At 43.8% G+C, this 17,172-nt stretch overlaps 1 long non-coding RNA gene across 1 annotated transcript; it reads left to right on the forward strand.

Moving 5' to 3' along the window:
* The first annotated feature begins 10,286 nt into the window (after nt 1–10,286).
* On the forward strand, nt 10,287–16,832 carry LOC136051820 (uncharacterized). Its single transcript, XR_010622499.1, has 3 exons — nt 10,287–10,338; nt 14,638–14,782; nt 16,512–16,832. It is a non-coding gene; the product is annotated as an uncharacterized LOC136051820 (long non-coding RNA).
* The last annotated feature ends 340 nt before the right edge of the window (nt 16,833–17,172 follow it).

Below are 17,172 nucleotides of genomic sequence, written 5' to 3' on the forward strand. Positions count from 1 at the left end.
CATCTCTTTTCGGCTTTCTTTATGTTTATTTTAAAAATGCTATATTTCCATGGATAATGAGTTATTAGCATTACAAATACATTCTATCATTAGGCTTGTGGCTGCCAACTCCCATCTGCATTTTCATATGACTGCTTTCAGAAACTGTTCCATTGGAGAGACCTAACTACTCCTGAAAACCTGGGGGAAATATTCCATTCATCCAAAGAGACACGAGTTACTAAATCCAGCTAGGGAAGAACTTTATTCTGCTTTTTGGGTCTCTGAAGCACAAGGCAGGCCGACAGTTGCACCAAGCAAAAAGTTTGTGAGACCCCTAGTTATTCTACACTCAGCAATAGCTCTTTCAGTTAGTTACCATGTGAAAATCTGGTGTTGATCAATTTGTAAGTTTTGGAAAAAAAGAAATGCCATAAAAGATTGACAAGAATGGCACTCTTTGGAGAATCTACGGGTGTGTTCTGGAAAGAGTTTCCCGTCCACAGTTTTTCCCAATGCCATTCCTTCTTCACCTCTCCTTCCAGCTTCTCATGGCCACCCCCCCCCAAACCCATCAGGGCAACCTGCAGCCACCTGAGTATGCTGAGCACCTCCTGCTCATTTCTTCTGGAAGCATTCATTCAGCAGTAAGCAAGAAGGGGCAACTTTCTAAAAGGACAGTTGCATACAGTGGGGAAAAAAAAGTAAAGCACTGTGAGCATTCAGCTGAACAAAGACTGTGGAGCAGTGTTAAACTGCACCATCTGTGGCTTTCATTTGAGTATGATTTCACGAGGGCCTGAGAAGGGGACTAGAATTTCTAGTGAAAATGCATAGCATGAAAAATGGGACTAACAGGTGCATGTTACAGCAGCTTTACCCAGCAACACCTGCAAGTGATAGACCAGAATATGGGACAAATAGGAGCCTCTGGTATATGGATGTTGTCCTTCTTTACGATTATTTGCTGGGGGATTTATTGCTAAAATCTGTTATAAATGGCAATAGCATGGAACCACACTGACACTTTTCCAGACACAGAGTTCTTCATTTCAGACTTCCCAGAGAGTTTGCTTTAGACAAGCAAAATATTAGGGGGGACAGAATCTGAATACGGATGGAAAGCAGATTGTATGAGTGTGGAGTAATACCGCAATGAGAGGCAGAGTGGGAAGCACAGACTAGCAGAGTATCAAGGCTGAAAGAACTGAGAAATTGGGAGACTAATTGGTGAGGATAAAGTATGGGAGAGCATCTGTGTAATGGAGACAAGCTGAGTGCAGGATTAGAAAGATCAGTGGAAAAGAAGAGAGGTCTGTGAAGCAATCATAACAGCAGTTTCACTTGAGACTAAGAGGATGGATGTGAGGGCAGATGTTGGGAAGCAGTGTCTGCTCTAGGGTTCAGAAGAACCAACAAAGGGGGAAGCAATGCAAGGCTATATTAAAACTGAATAGACCAGCACAGTGGTATAGGATGCTTCTGAGCAATTCCATTAAAATACAGGATTTTCTCTCACCTTACAGAGGTTTAACTAGGTGCCTGTCATACCACAAATGATTATATATCAGGTTTCCAGATAAGTACCAATTAATCCCAGCACTTTTTTGAGAACATGAATTGGTCATTTTAAAAGTTGGAAGCAAGTACTTCAGGAGCAGTTTTGTAGCTGAGAACTATCAGTTTTATGTTTTATAAAACCAGTCCATAATGATTATTAGCCTCTTCTAAAGCATTCTTGTAAGAACAGTTTAGATGTTTAATACTTGCAAATTGGCTAGTAAGCATGTGTGATACTTTCATATGAAAACACATTCTGGGTCCATATAAAAGCAAAGGACAAACTATAGTGGCCTTAGACAGGAGCAACTGCAGGTAGATACTGTTTAAACTTTCACATTTGGCTGTCACTGCATCCAAGCTATTACCTGCAACACTTCAGTGCGAGGTCTTGCAAATGGTAACACCTCCGTGTAGCTCTGATCCTATCTGCCATCTATCAGTCCAGTCACGCTGCTCACAGGCACAGAAGAAGAAAGGTATTCCTTTACAATATTCCCTCCTTCAGAAGAATGAAGATAGTCACAGTCAAGAAATCTCAACTATTAGAGCTGTGAAAAGCATGGTTACTTAGAATTAAGTAATTGCAACATATTTCATTTTAATTGTAATTCCCCAAGGTCTGTGTGTAGCATTCCTTTCCTGAGCTGTTTCAGTCTGTCAGTTCTGCTGAACACCTGCTGGCTTTTCTGGGTGTCTATGCCTTCACCACAACGATGAGGCCATTGGTGGGAGATCACTGAGGTTCTGAACAACATTTAATGCAATCCATACTGATAATTAAGAGGGAAAAATTAGCAATTGTCATTAACTGTTATCGGTGTGTTCTGTCCTTCCTCGTACTTTGCATTATCTTTCTCATATGCCACAATTTGCACTCATCTAGACCATACCAGATATTCCTCTGTGTTGGAATCACACTTTGTGCTGCAAAGATTTGAGTTGTCAGGAGCAGACAGGTATGTTTATTTGGGCTCACCTCCTCTCACATGTAGCTTGCAGCATTCTGACCCCAGACATAAGCTGGTGCAGCCACTAATGGCCACCCAGGCATTCCTGAGGCATGGGAAGATGCTGCTGCAGACAGTTTCATGGCTTCTTTGGGGTTTCTCAGCTCCATAAAGAGAACTCAACTCTTATCAGTTGAGATGCACGGTCTGTTGCACATACCTGGCAGTCAAAATTGTCTTGTTGTCTACATATCCACAGCTGAACTGCTCATCCAAAGAGGCACCCAGCTCAAACAGATATACTATCAGACTGATATTAGTGAACTCTGGTTCAGATCCGTGGATATGTTTCCATCCAGATCTGTCTTTCTCAAGGAAAAAAAAAGTCCAAATTCACTTAGGTTTAATTTTATACAATGTTTCTGAATCTGTAGTTAAAATATATCTAGGCTCTGCTGTCCGCTACAGACAGAACTCCAGACTGAATACAGATCTTATAAACTCAGTTTCCGCTCCCATAAAAATAGAATTATAACTCTTTATCAGATATATTACAGAACTGAATAGCCTGTAGGGATCTCTGATTTCCTTGGGTTCCAATAGGAATATACAAAATCTTACCACTGATGGGACGCACTGTATCCAGATAGCTCAGCACAGATGCAATTCTTACCAACTTTCTTAAGATTTCCACAAAGCACAGCGGAATAATTTCAGTACTTGAAAGTGCCATCATGTGATTATTCGAGCTATTCATGAAAAATAGAAGCTCTGCAAGTCTTTGTTAGTGATTTCACTGGTCATCTGAAGCAGTAAGTTCAGAAAGCCTCTGTTGACACTGTAACATGCCACCTGAGTGCTACCAGTGCTTCACAAATTGCCCTATAAAAGAGGGCAATTTTAGTAGGTGTGATTTTGCTGAACTTTCAGCATGTGTATGTGCTAGGGTAGTTTGTCAGACCAATAAAATCACACTGAATTGAATTAAAACTGAGCACTGACTGACCCGTGAGAAGTCTGCACACCAGCTATCTGGTGCTGCCTGCAGTCTAGCAGCTAGACAAATGATTCATCAAGTCGGTCTCTTACCCTGTGCATCTTCATAATTGGTCATCTTTGGTTTTAGGAGGGGAATTAAAAATTCTCATTTCCACTCTTAAATCATCCCTCTCTCCAAAAGGAACAGTTCCAGGAAAATGAAGAGGGAAATTTCACTAACCTCTCTCCTCTACTCCTCGAGGAAGCTTTATGTGAGGAAGCTGTATGACTCCTTGCTACACCAGGGAGTGAAAGAACCATGATACATACAAGAGCCCCAGGTTTCATACCTAGCAATCCAAATACAGGTAGAAGAAACACACAGCAAGACAACTATCAAGACAGGGATTTAGTGGTTAAAGTTGAAGCAGGTGAGGAAGATGTATTATTCTTCCCAAAGTCAATTAAAACGTGAACTTGTTAACTGAACTGATGTTCTGATTGCTTTGGACAATAGTGCATAACAAAACTTTCTGCCAAAACTGTCAAATTTAGACAAAATCATAATCCTTCTGGGAAATTGCCATCGTGTGAGTGGAAGACATGGATCTGAAGAACAGTGTTTCCAGGAGTAAGGCAAGAAATCACTGGATGGAAACTAAAATCCACAGGTTACTCCAGGCACTCAATTCAAAAACCCAACTCTCCTGCACATTTTGAAGATTATCTGTTAAGCTTTAAAACTTTTTTCTTCTATTATGCCTCAATATTGAATTCTAACTATACATCAAAATTACTGCTATTTATAATCTGGGAGCACCCAGTGGTCTCAAAGAAGGACTTGGATCATGTGAAAATACAATGGCAAGACTCACTCTCCATCTCTCTTTCTATATATATATACATAATGCAAAACTGTACTTGATACTGGCTTAGTCCAGGAATTTGTTTCAACTGGTGGAATCAGACATCTCAGTTAGCTTCTAGACAGCTTTCGTAGTGAATTGCGGAGTAGGCTGTTCACATTAAATTGCATTCTAGCCTCTAAAACATGGTCTTAAACTATAATCCCTAATAAACTATAAAGCACCAGGTTGTATTCCCCATCCGAACTACTCCTCTTTTAAAGCACTATCTATAACACGAGATGTTTTTATTATTGCATTTACTTCACTTTGAATGTTTTGCTATATTCTTCACTGTCAGTTGTTAGTAAAGTCTTCAGTATCACAGTCTTACATAAGGAGGTATTTTCTTGGGCTGTTTTTCACCTTTTACTGGTTTTCCCACTTTTTACTAGAAATACTCCCTGTAAAATAGGGCTTCTTGTCCAATATAAGATTTTCTGTAGTTATTTTTTTCATGATAGTATCTCTTATTGGCCTTCTGAGTGAATCAGTTCTAGTCCTTTTAGTCTCATTTCAGTCTTCCCATGCTCCAGCCCTTCTGTTGCATTTCCATAATGTCCGTTTCCTTTTGGAAACATCTTAACTAGAAACACATGTAATCTTCATCATGGAATATGGAAAAGCAATGAAAAAGGTGACCCAGCAAGACAGTGGAGTCTCACTCCTTGACAACAGTCAAAACTCACCTGGACATCATCCCGGACAACCTGCTGCAGGTGACCCTGCTGTATGACCCCACTGTATGACCCCCAGAGGTCCCTTCCAATCTCAATCATTCTGTGACTCTGTAATTCTGTGACTCTGTAATAAATGTAACCGAAGAAAAAAAGTTGCAAATTCACCAATGGCATGACACATATCATGTATTGTTTTCCAGATCATTCTTTACTAAATTTTAAAAGTTCACACCTTGAAGATTTTACAACCTAATTAAAAGCAAGCTTTTTCACTGTCAAAATGCTAAAACACACGTGGAAGTTAGTGAGGAAAAATATGATGTTCAAGCAAAGTCATTAAGATGATAAAATGCTCATGTTATGTTAGTTTTGCAATTTTCTTTAACAGCATTTCTTTATTTATGCTGGAAATGCTTAGGGAATGATTCTCCATCACCTTTGTACTGTAATAGGGCAGCTGGGCCTTCCCTGATGTAGGAAATCCCTGCACAGAATAAGGCAGTGTAGGAGGCCTTCATAGGTGGCCAAGGCGGAAAGGAGCAAGTGGCATAGGATAGGCCCTTGGGAACTGTTCTAACTAGTGTAATTTAGAGCATTCCTGCTCTCAGTTATGCCAGGGGCCACTTTGGCATCAAGTCAACCTAGAATCCAGGGAGAAGAAAAATGGCTTAGAGCCACCTTCCCCCTCCCTATACCCTGGGCCTGCACCATGTGTGGCTTGGCTGCCTTTGAGGATCTGTCCCCTAGATTTTTAAATACGGCGTTGAAGTTGAAAAGTGAAAGAAAGCGGAATATGAAGAGTAAGAAGTGTAGGCAAGAGCTAAAGGGAGAGATTATAAAAAAAAGAAGGGAAACTGGATGGGTGGTATTGGTAAGTGTGAAGCAGAGCTCATGTTTAGCAAACTGAAGGAGAGCTGAGGAGGTCTGGGTTTGCTTCCCAGAGAGTTTTTTTAGTGCCAAGACTGGTCTGTTAGGGTCACTTTCAAGGTTACCATCAATCTTCTTTGAGTATCTATGCTAAACATGTTTAATCTACTCCCTGAGAAATAACCAATTTTTCCTGTAAGCATTGTCAAGGAGTCTGAGGTCAGAAGTGCCTTTAGCCATAATTACATACACCAGGGACATAGCTGAAAAGAAAAACGCTGCTGTCTTGAGAGGATCCACAAAACACGTGAATGTATCAGCTTTGATGAAAAGCTGTACACATGGTGCTCAGGAAAAGATCTCAGCACTGTAGTTTCTCCTCCATCACATGACATAAGAGGTCATGCTTATCACACTGTAGTCATGGAGGACTCAGGTACCACTCAAGTCTACACTGAATACAGTTCATTGTAGCCAGGAGAGGCAGCAGGGAGTGCTTACGCAACTGGAGGACTCTGATGTTTCACCTCAAAATGTCTATGTTTAACAGGATTTTTCTGGAGTCTCTCTGTGCCTTGGATTCTCATCTGCAAAAGGGGAATACTACCATCTATCTAACAGTAGTGCAACAAGGATGTATTGAGGCAGAAGATGAGGTATGTCCAAACTCAACAGATGGAACCTCAGCCTCAGATTTAAGCAAGATTTGATAAATAGACAAAGGGCAGGTGTCACTAAATCATAATTTAAAATGCACCCAAATATTAAAATATTAGCAAAACTTTTTGTTTGTTTGTTTCTTTGTTTTTTGGCCTGAAAAGTTGTTGATCTTACTGGAACCTTACATGATACTTGACTTGTGCCCCACTATGCACCACCTTATGCCAATCAGCCCTGTTGTGCCTCTGCCTTTCCTTCAGCCAAACTTTCAATATTACTCATGTACCTTATTTCACCTTTGTGATAGGGAAGAGGAAATGCTCTTTCTCTTCACTATTTGTACCAAGGTGGTTCCCCTTACCCTCTGAAAAGAACCAGAGTGAGACTAGACTTTCAGGCATATGGATATAGGTAGGAGGAGTGCAAAGATTAATTCCCAGCATCTTCAACTTATCTTGACCTGAAGCCTCTACCATAGGATGAGGTGTCCCAGAGATAAACTCTACTCTTCCAGTAGGATTAACTGGTAAGGAAGGAGGAAGGGAGGAATGGAAACACTCTTGTTTTTCATTTGTGCCCCCCCTCTCCGCCAAACCTTAAATCTATATCTGGAAGGTTAAATACTTCCACAGGAGTGGTAAGGATTATTTGTGCAGCAGGTATGTAGGAGATCCGTGCAACATGCCTATTGCTACTGCTTGTCCTATTTCATAGCAGGAGATGATAGAGAGTACATTTAGACTAGATATCAGGAAGGAATTCTTTACTGTGAGGGTGGGGAGACACTGGAACAGGTTGCCCAGTGAGGTTGTGGATGCCCCCTTCCTGTAAGCATTCAAGGCCAGGCTGGATGGGGCTTTGAGCAACCTGGTCTAGAGGAAGGTGTCCCTGGTATAGCAGGGAAGCTGTAACTAGGTGATCTTAAAAGTCCCTTCCAACCCAAACCATTCTATGATGTCCAGCAGCCCTGAATGTGTTCCTTACAACAAGCAGAGGTCACTGTTAGAAGTGTACAGGGAGAGTATCCTAAATTCTCCTTACTCAGAGATCATCAAACTCCAAGTTTGAGGGCTTCATCCACACCTGAAGGCCCCTCACAAATTAACACTTATCAACCCATCCTAGAGCCTCTTCTCTCCTAAGTATTGATCTTCAAACTGCAGAAGACAGTTTGGGTCTGCATCAAGCTGCTCCACCAATTGCCTCCATGTTGCTGCCGTTGCTTTGCTTCTTCCTCTGTGCTCTGTTACAATTCTCTCATTAGATACCACACAGGAACAAGACCATCCCTAGCCTAGTTCTCCCTGTAGCGAAACAAAGCAAGTGAGCAAGAGAAGAGTACAAAACAAAAAGCCCCAGTTACCACTTTGGCAGAGATTTTAAAACACAGAGTGTACTTATGAAAAGGTTACCCAGATGGGACCCAGAGGACAACCAAGGGGAAGGAGAGCTGTCGTCAAAGGGGAAAAATATCAGACATATTGTAGCCCTATTGCTATAATACAATTCCTATTCCATGTGCAAATGTACAATGAAACGATAGTTCTCCTAGCCAGCAAGGGTTGCATGTAAGGAATGTATTTCTTTTTTAATAACCCATTCATTTGATAAAAATCCAGCCACAGTGATCACACCAAGTACGTCACTAAAAGTCTTGTTCCTAACTGACAGAGGAACTGCCTACTTTTCAGTCTCTACCCCGACACAGGGGAAGGAAGAAAAGAAATCTTCTGAGAATACAGTTACAATGTAAAACAACAGGAAAAAAATTATTATTTCCATTTTTATTTTGTATTTCGGAGCTGAAAAGGCTCCCAAAAATTGCATTCTGGAAAAGAAAGCAGACAGAACGTTACAATATAAATAGTGAACTGGAAGGCTATGATCAACTGAATGGAAATGAATTTTACAGTGTCCCAACATAACAGTATTGCCCTGAGCTCCATCTGAGTTCTGTGGTCTGTGTCCATTTTAAATAACTGCTTCGCTATGGCAAAGTTGTGAAGCTTATTGTTGCTGACTGTACAAGTGGAAAGCTCTTTGATGGTAAGTTATTATGTACAAGTTGAATTATGTACAAGCTAAAATACTATTAATTATTTTTAACAACAAAGACAAAAAACTTTGGGAATGGCTAAAACTGCCCCTAGCATGACACAGCTGATAATGCACTGGAGATGCCAAACTGACTTGCAGTTATTTTTTCAACTCTCCAATGTCCAAATGCCTGCCCTAAATTAGAGTTGCTGGCATAATGCAGCATTCAAGAAAGCTTGCTCCAGGTACATGCTTGCTCATGTGCTCCAGGTTTTTTTTGTTTGTTTTTTTTTTTCATGGCACAAGAATCCCCAGAAGCTCAGAGATATGTCAGGGCAGTGGCTTGTTTCTGCACTTCCCAAATGCCAGATGGGCACAAACTGGGGTTCAGGGCTACCTCAATTCCGCTAGGCAGTTACTCACTGAACTCAACAATACAATTGCATTCTGCACATTTGGCTAAGAGAGAAAAAAATAATATGATGCAATCGAAGTGTATTGATACGTTCAATCGAGGCATACCAGCATTCATATAACATACAGCGATAACATCATCGATCATGTAACGTCAAATCCAACTTTTTCACAATACTAAAAGGCTGAGGCTACCAGCTGCGGCAGGCAGGTCTGGAGGTGGATCTAGTTCTGAACACATGCAGGGTTTTGTCCTCTTATCCTGAATATCTTACTTAGAAAATGCAACGGACATAAGCAGGCATAGTTAGCCGGTTTTCCTACCCCAGTCTGTCACAATGCAAGCACGAGAGCATGTTTCCACGGCTTCGGGCATCCCCCCCAGCCCTGGATGCCGCTTTCACACGCTGGCAGACAGCACGGCAGCCCCAGCCGCAGCTGGCTCAATGGCAGATGTCCACAGAGGGTTATGTATTGTCTTGGCACAGCTCGTGCTCCCCCTCCCTTCGCTGCTAAAACTGCATGCCGTAGTAGATTGCTTTGTACTACGAGCTACGAAGGACAACATTCGGCTGGTGCCAAGCAGCTTTTTTTATTTTTATTTTTTCCTTCTCTGTAGTAACATACACTGTAAACAGTACGGTCCTAAAACTGATCTAGGGGACGGCCGGGAAAAAAAAAAGGGGAGCGGGGGGGGGAAGAGGTGAGGTGGGGGCAGAGTGTAGCTCTTCAGACAAGGCAGGAGAGACATTAACAGTGCAGTCAGGGGCACTGCGCTTTGACTTCGGCGCGTTGACGCCCCCGACCCTCCTCCTCCCTCCGTCCTTCCATAAAGCCTGCATTTTATTTATCGATTGGGTGCACTTTGGAGATCGGAGGGCTCTTCCCCTCACCCCCACCCTTCCACCCCTGCTTCTGAAGGAGGAGAGGGGGAGGAGGCAGCGCGCTGCATTATGAGCCGACGGCGCTCCTGCCCCGACCTCCAACAGCCCGATCCGCCTTTGAAGTTTTCCACCCCTCGACTTGAAGTGAGATCGATTACAGAAGAACAACAGGGACAAAGAATCCGCTGCTGTACGTGCAGCCACTTTCCCACGATCGGGCAAGCCAGCTCGACAGCAGCGAGCGATCACCGCTTCCCCTACGCCCCTCCTTTGCCACCATTCAGAAAACGCGCAGCCCCCGCCCCGAGCCCTCCGCTCCGCTTCGCCGGGGAGAGCTGGAGGATGAGGGGGAGGGGGGGTGGAGGAAGGAAGGCTGCCAACATGAATCGCGTCGTTTTAGAAGGGACCACGCGCGGGGGGCACGGTGAAAAGGCAGTGCGGAGTGCTGGGGGGACAGACGCATGCCGCTCGCTTCGGCCCGGCCGAGGGCGGCACTTGGCGGCGCTGATGGCGCGGGGAGGCGGCTCTTCCCCTCCTGGCCCGCGCTGAATGGGGAGATTTGTTGTTGGAACTCGGGTTGAACCCATCACATGTCGGCTGGCTTTTCCAAGCAAAAGAAAAAGCGGTTAATTTGTCACCGGGCATCCACTCCATTCATTAAAAAAAAAAAAAAAAAAAAGAAGAAGAAGGAAAAAGGAGGGTCGCTGCCGGGCTGCGGAGACCCCCAAGAAGGCGGCGGGGAGGGGGATCCCTCCTGCCCGCCCCGCGGTGCCGCCGGCCCTGCCCCCTCGCTCGGCGGCGGACTCCTCCCCTCCAGACTGCGCGGCGTCGGGGTGGCGAGCGAGAGGGCTGCGCGCGGGCAATAGCCGCGGTCGCAAATTACTGCAGGAAGTGTTAGCCGCGCACCGGCTCCTAAACAAGATCGATTACTTTCCAGCGCCGCAGCCCCAGGAAGGGCCGCCTCCCCCCGCACCCCCGCGAGGGAGGGCAGGGCGGACGGGGGCGATGCGCCGCAGCCCGGGGGGGGGGGTGGGGGGAAGGCGCGGGGGCCGCGGTCGGAAGCGCCCCGCACCTCGGCTGCGGGCGGCGCAGCGCTGAGTAAGGCGGGCGGCGTTCCGCGGGGGCCGGCGCAGGAAGCACTGAGTCAGCGCCGGGACGGGGGAAGCGGGAGGCGGGGGGCTGGGGGGGGCTCGGCCCCGCGCTGCTGCTGCTCCTGCTCCTGCTCGGGGCGGGGGGGGCAGCGCGGAGAGGGACGGAAGCGGCGTTTCCGTGTTCGCTGTTGGGGTTGGTTGATCTGTGGGCAGGTTGAACGTCTGAAGGGTGGAGGCAGGTTTTTGTCTTCTAATTCAGTGCTCACGTGCTGCTTTTTTTCCTGCTGCGCCTTATTTTGATACGCAGGATATTTTTTGTTAAGCTCTTGAATAGTTACTCTGCCCTTCTTAGGCCTGTGAGCGTGCACCATCCCCAGACTTCTGATACTGAACCATCCGCAAACCAAACACACAGGTCAGTGTTTAAAACCTGACGTCCACCGAGGTTCCTCATTGTCTTCAGTGGAAGATGCAGTTTGACCTCACTGTGCTGCAGGACCAAGCTCAGGGCCTGTGTTGAAGCTAACCAGCACAGGTGCCACTCGTGCTATCGTAGCAGTGCCCTGCTCTGCAGTTTACCACCCAAGGTTAGCCCCTCAATGAGCCTGATGGGAATTTTGCCATGTATGTTGAGCTGCTTGCTGCTGTGTGCCCCTGTACAGGTTGCTCAGATATTATAAGAGCCACACTCATGATCTCAACATGTTTGTCTTCACTTTCCTTTCATACATGATTCCTCTCCTCTGCAGCTAGGGCAGATGTTTCACCTGTCCAACGTTGCTTCCTCTTTTCCAAAGTCACACAGACAGTATATAAAAAAAAGTGTATTTTCTTATGTCAAGAGGTCACTTTAAATCTGCAGAGTAAAACTGGGACTAAATAATGCAAAGACACCTATTAATGTTCCACATTATTAATTGATATCCCTGACCTCTGTCGTTATTTCCCACACAAAGAGATGAATATATACATGGTAATGCATACAGTAACACAGAAAGCCAAAGCTGACAAAGTCTATTAAGAAAACACAGTGGCATTCCATTCAATATACTGAACATTACTACAAGTCTTGAACTTGCTGTCACTGTAGCACCATTACTCTACATCCTTAATGTATGTCCCTTAACATACATCCGTACTCAATGTACCTTGTAATTACCTCATTATGGTTAACTTCTGCTGACCCCTGTGTGGAACATGTTAACGCACAGAGCAACTGTGAAATACCTAGGGAAAAGCAAGGGGAGATTTTTCAGAATTAACTTGTAACTCCATTTATGTGGTTTGTGGCACAGACTTACCACTGTCAGTTTGCTCCCACCTTTAATTCGTTGCCATTCTATAAATACTTCCTTAATCAGCAAAACAAAGAGACAGCAATAAAACAGTGCAGGTGAAGCAAGTCAGAATAAGTCCCCATTGGTACAAGGACAAGGCAGCGATCAGACCTGATGGCTACCTTTCAAAATTAAGTCCCTGAAATAATAGGTCAGAACTGTGTTTATGTGCTTAAATAGAGTTCTTCATAGCACAATTGTAAGAAGTAATTAGCAAAGTGTGCTCTACCACAGAGAAACCATTAATTGGTTTTCTCCCACTCTCGCCCACCTCAAACGCCAGGTCAGTGCTGCTGTGCACAGGCTTTAGGGAGGGGTTATCTGTTTTTGTCACACTCTCTCTGTCCTACAGTCAACTTCAAACCCGTAGCACTGTAAGAGCTAGATACTATGTCCTAAGGAACTCCTCCAGCCCTACACGCAGGCATAATTAAGCACTATAAATATGTATTATTTTTTCACTCATTCCTGGAGCATTGAAAACTGGTTACCCACCTATCCCTCCTCCAAACACACTTTGACGTAGTGGTATTAATTCACTGGACAGCTCACTTAGCTTCTGCTCTCCCTCACATGCCTCCTGTCAGCGCACCTATCTCTCGTGAAGTGCTGAGCAGGGAATTGGACAGGCAGGAAGCAAAGCCCCAGGTTCCCGGTCCTTCAGAGGGATGCAACTGCAGCATCTCTGGGTGAGTTTCCCAGGGGGCATGTGGGAGAGTGGGAGCAGCAAGTCAGGGGAGCTCTTTCTACAGACATAGTTCATCTCTGCAAAGCCTTCAGAACGTCTGCAATCTCACAGCCTGTAAGGAGAACTGTTAGAGCTGGCAACGCCACTAATAGTTCTCAGTTGCTCGACTTTCACTCTCTTGGCTCTTATAATGTCATTGTTTCCCCTTGCTCCCCGGTTGCCACGGAGATTTCTAAGCCAGACAACACCTGAATTTCTCCTACTAAAAGGAAAATATCATTTCAGGATTTCTTTACGCTTCATAAAGAAGCACTGAGGGCCACACGCCACTCAAGCAAGCCACAGTGTTGGGCTCTGGTTCTAATGAGCATCAGACTGCCTACGGGGAGGCTGCCCCAGCTGTGTGCTGTCTCCTGCCCTGCACCACTACCACCTCTGCAAGCTGGGGGCAAGCTGGGCTGCTGCCTTCCTCATGCCATCCAGGGCAAGAGGGCAACCAAGAACAGCCCCCAAACTGCCCAGGAGTGGGAAGGGCTGGGATGGGTTGGGCTGGCATAAATCACCAGGAGTTTCTACATGATAAGCTGAGATCTCAACAGATAGCATACAACTTCTGCCACTTTTTTTCTTTTTTTTTTTTCTTTCTTTTTTTCACAAGAGCTTTTCCAGAGATCACTTTTGCAGGGCTCTAATGGTCATGCATGTGTTCTGCAGAAGGGGAGGAGGTGTTAAAATGGAAATATAGACTTAAAGATGAGGCTTTAAATGACCATATTTCAAAATCTCTTGTCTCACAAGTTTTTTGGAGTCTGACTCCTGACATTTTCATCTGCTGGGGGAAGCTAGTGACTCTGAGCATAGTGTTTGAAATAAACATTCAGATATCTCCAGCAGCAGTTCTCAACCTAAAAGTCATGGCCAGAAGTGGGGTCATGGAAGTTACAAGTGGGGTCACGAGCTTGACAGAAATTAAATTGTTTATAGTAGCATCTGGGGTTGCAAGCCCAACAGAAGTGGAGCTGTAATGTGTAGTATTTGCCCATCTCCTGTACTTGTGTATTTTTTCTGAAGCCCCAGCTCCTGGAGACCAATGATTTTCTATTTATATGCAGAGATCAGGGAGCACGCGATCCCCTTCTAAACTATGGAAAAAAAACAAATACATGATAAAGTGAGATAAATGTGTCCTAAGGACTTAAATCATTTAGGATAGGAAGATTGTGCTGTTTACTTTTTTTTTTTTTAATTCTTTTTATTATTTTCAACGAACTGGTTAAGACGTTCAGTACTTAGGAAACCAATGGTAAGTAGAAAGTGTTTCCAATTACATGAATGTGGGAAATTTCCTCCCAGGACAGACAACACCTTGTAACCTGCACAGCTTTGGTGCCTCTAATACTTTACTCTGTCCTCATTCAAGATTATGGCCCAAATGTTCTAGGGTGATGATATATCCAGTTTTATTTCAGTAAAATCTTTGCAATGGAGACAAAAACCTGGAGTACAGTAGTCTCAGAGGTGATATATTACATATTTATTGAAGTGCATTGCTAAATCACAGTGAAAATCAAATGACCTTGTCTTTGTTTTTTCATGCCAAATGCAAGAAGACACATTTATGCACCTAAAGAAGAGATTGCATCTGTAAGAAGGAAGTTAGATTATCAGTGACACTGGGACTCATTTCACCTTATGCTATGAATGTCTTTATCACGTTGAACCTCCCTGGCCTTTTGTTTCCTTATGTGTCAGGTGGGAACAATTTATGCTCTACATGATGGCAACACTGAAATAATTAATGTTTGCAAACAGTTTCAAAATCCCATGTTGGAGGTGAAATATCAAAAAAGTACAAATATCGGTGATCTCAGAAAGCACAGATGCACAAAACAGTCCTGTTATTCTGCTACCGAGTTTTGGTTAGAAAGTTTTATTAATGAAATATTAAAATATTTCTGGGTTCAGGTATTGCGTTTTTTAAAACTCTCACTCAGAGGATACTGTATAGGTTTGCCCCAGAGTGAATTACAAAATCCCTGGAAACAGAACTTAATGGAAACAATGAGGCAGAATGATCTGTCATAGCATCTGTGACACTCTGTAACACTCTGTGACATGTGGCTCTCTGGGTATTTCCTTAGCGTCCAGAATGACTAGCTATTACACCCAAAATGTCCTTTGTACATCAGTCATTTCTTTCTTGACAGACACAAAGTCTTCCCAGTCAAAGTTTCCTAGGCAGTCATGCAGTCAGGAACAGATCAGCTGTGTTCCCACTGCCAGAGACAGCTTGTACCGGAGTCTCCTCAGCTTAGTTTCTTCTCACCACATCCTAAGAACAGCTTTCTAAAGAAGGCTGTAGTAAATGCTTTGGCCGTGACCAAGCCCACACTTTTCAGTATTGTGACCCACCCTTCCAGGAAACAGGACCAGGGAGGGGTTATCTGATTGCATTTGGGACTGAAGGAGGAGATCTCCAGAAGCTGAGATCCCTTATCACTCATCATTATGTCCCGAGGAGGGCTGCTCAGACCTCCGTTTCCCCAAGACGATCAGCCTACCAAGCAGCGGAGCCGCAACTCCTGCCACTCTGCGGTGCTCTGGACAGAAGTGAGGCTTTTCCCCCCATCTGCAAGGCTGGGGAGGCTTCGGCAGAGACTCAGGGCGTGGCTCCAGCCGCTTGAAAGCTATAGGTTTCCTTCAGAGAGCTGGGGAGGAAACCAGTGTGTGCCCTGAGGGTGCCCTGCCCACCCGCATCGGCGAGGTGCCTCTGGGCAGAGCAAAGAAGAGAACCGGTGCTGCTGACAAAACCAACTTTGTTGCTTTGTGCCTTTCTTCTGGTCGGACTCGATGTGGGGGAATTAATCAGGCGGCCACAGAAAGGCCAGCAAAGCCTGGCTTTACCAAAGGGAGCTCTCGCCCCGATCGATACAGCCCCCTGAGAAGAAAAGAGTGGTTTGCTAATAATTAGACTTTCTACAAACATTATTTGTTTGCCTTGAGACAAAACGCATTCCACTCGAATTCCCAAAGGGGTTAGATTTTATTTTATTTTTTAAGAAAATATAATAATAAATAAAAATAAAAAACCTAAATGGGTATTATTCCTAGCTGGAAGTGATTGGTTCTAGAAGTCACCTTTCAAACAAAGGAAACACTGACTTGTTATACAGAATTAACTGGAAAAAGTTACTGATAGTCCAGGCGGCCATGCAGGGAGGTGGGGTTGTTTAAATATAGCAATAGCCATAGCCATAATGACTTCTAAAATTAAAAAGAAAAATGAGCGCAAGCAAAACTTTACAGTGTCAGTGAAATTAATTCACTGGAAAGTGAGGATAATCCACTCTCATAAAAACCAGAAAATAACTTCACGCAGTTGACAGTTTTATTATAGGAACATAGGAAAATGGTGACAGAAAATGATATTTTGATGCCGATTGTTTTATTTGTGCCTCTTTTGTGTGTTTTCTTTTCGCAGGTCTGAGCTTTTAATACACCCTGACTGTCAAGTAATAAGCAAATGGAATTAATTTTCTCTTTCATTTAAATGTACGTTCTAATTAAGTTTATTGGTGGGAGAATTGACATCTTGAAAAGTTCTGTACATTTAAGAGATGTTAAAATAACAAAATCACTGAAGCTTAAAGAACATCAAGTAGGAATGGCATTTGTTTGCCTTAACTGACTGGGAGATGTAAACGACTTATCCTGCTGACTTTTAAAAGAGCTAAAAATCTAAAGAAATTACAATAATTAGAGAACTTAACTCATTTAAAATATAATTTTGTTTAGCACCGAGTCCATAATTAAAACCAAAATAGAAGTGGTAGCTATAATTAAAAGTGTATTCCCCAGAGGGAATTACCACGTTCCATACCTAAAAAGAAGAAAACCTTTGGAGAATTGTTAGTGGAAGGCATGGTTTATTATTCCTGAGGGTGGAAGGAGACTGATTTTTGTTTTTATTTTTCTTGGTTTTAAATAGAACTCTGTAAATATTTTTCTCACCTATAGCTAAACTAGTAACATGATGGGATTTGCTGGCTTTACGTAGGATCAAAAAGGTTGACTTCTCATCTGGCAAATGGCTTCATCGTTAGTAAAAACAAAACAAAACCAAAAAAGTAAAACAAAACAAC

Source organism: Cyrtonyx montezumae, unplaced genomic scaffold (genome assembly GCF_038088225.1).
Source record: "Cyrtonyx montezumae isolate F1298 unplaced genomic scaffold, pur_monq_1.0 scaffold_3, whole genome shotgun sequence".
NCBI classification, from domain to species: Eukaryota; Metazoa; Chordata; class Aves; order Galliformes; family Odontophoridae; genus Cyrtonyx; species Cyrtonyx montezumae.